General features: G+C 51.8%; 3 non-coding genes across 3 annotated transcripts; all 3 read left to right on the top strand.

Moving 5' to 3' along the window:
- Nucleotides 1–109: 109 nt before the first annotated feature.
- LOC119348457 lies at nucleotides 110–228 on the top strand. Its single transcript, XR_005168957.1, has one exon. It is a non-coding gene; the product is annotated as a 5S ribosomal RNA (ribosomal RNA).
- Nucleotides 229–525: 297 nt separating this feature from the next.
- Nucleotides 526–644, top strand: LOC119348458. The gene has a single exon (XR_005168958.1). It is a non-coding gene; the product is annotated as a 5S ribosomal RNA (ribosomal RNA).
- Nucleotides 645–941: 297 nt separating this feature from the next.
- LOC119348456 lies at nucleotides 942–1,060 on the top strand. Its single transcript, XR_005168956.1, has one exon. It is a non-coding gene; the product is annotated as a 5S ribosomal RNA (ribosomal RNA).
- The last annotated feature ends 162 nt before the right edge of the window (nucleotides 1,061–1,222 follow it).

Genomic DNA, 1,222 nt, shown 5'->3' with positions numbered 1-1,222 from the left:
TTAAACTCGTCTCCGTAGTTGAGAGGGAGCGGCCAAAGCAATGTACAATCGTCTTTGTAGTGGAGCTGGGAGGGGCAAGGATAAGGGACGAAGACCGGGGTAACATGTCGGATGCGATCATACCAGCACTAAAGCACCGGATCCCATCAGAACTCCGAAGTTAAGCGTGCTTGGGCGAGAGTAGTACTAGGATGGGTGACCTCCTGGGAAGTCCTCGTGTTGCATTCCCTTTTTAATTTTTTTCGCGCCGCTTGCAAAACAAAACGCACGTGTAAGTAATATATTTACCGTGTTTTATTATTTTGCACGAGTGCGGTAAGTCATAGCTGGGTGCTCACGATTCACGGGTCCAGCGTCGGCGTTGTGGCGCGGCAAGCGTGCACTGGTGCGGTTGAGAGGGAGGGGTGGAAACCTCGTTAAACTCGTCTCCGTAGTTGAGAGGGAGCGGCCAAAGCAATGTACAATCGTCTTTGTAGTGGAGCTGGGAGGGGCAAGGATAAGGGACGAAGACCGGGGTAACATGTCGGATGTGATCATACCAGCACTAAAGCATCGGATCCCATCAGAACTCCGAAGTTAAGCGTGCTTGGGCGAGAGTAGTACTAGGATGGGTGACCTCCTGGGAAGTCCTCGTGTTGCATTCCCTTTTTAATTTTTTTCGCGCCGCTTGCAAAACAAAACGCACGTGTAAGTAATATATTTACCGTGTCTTATTATTTTGCACGAGTGCGGTAAGTCATAGCTGGGTGCTCACGATTCACGGGTCCAGCGTCGGCGTTGTGGCGCGGCAAGCGTGCACTGGCGCGGTTGAGAGGGAGGGGTGGAAACCGCGTTAAACTCGTCTCCGTAGTTGAGAGGGAGCGGCCAAAGCAATGTACAATCGTCTTTGTAGTGGAGCTGGGAGGGGCAAGGATAAGGGACGAAGACCGGGGTAACATGTCGGATGCGATCATACCAGCACTAAAGCACCGGATCCCATCAGAACTCCGAAGTTAAGCGTGCTTGGGCGAGAGTAGTACTAGGATGGGTGACCTCCTGGGAAGTCCTCGTGTTGCATTCCCTTTTTAATTTTTTTCGCGCCGCTTGCAAAACAAAACGCACGTGTAAGTAATATATTTACCGTGTTTTATTATTTTGCACGAGTGCGGTAAGTCATAGCTGGGTGCTCACGATTCACGGGTCCAGCGTCGGCGTTGTGGCGCGGCAAGCGTGCACTGGTGCG

This window comes from Triticum dicoccoides, unplaced genomic scaffold, assembly GCF_002162155.2.
Source record: "Triticum dicoccoides isolate Atlit2015 ecotype Zavitan unplaced genomic scaffold, WEW_v2.0 scaffold92853, whole genome shotgun sequence".
In the NCBI taxonomy this organism is placed as follows: domain Eukaryota; kingdom Viridiplantae; phylum Streptophyta; class Magnoliopsida; order Poales; family Poaceae; genus Triticum; species Triticum dicoccoides.
Note: the sequence above shows the minus strand (reverse complement) of the source record. Positions and strands in the feature narration are given on the sequence as shown.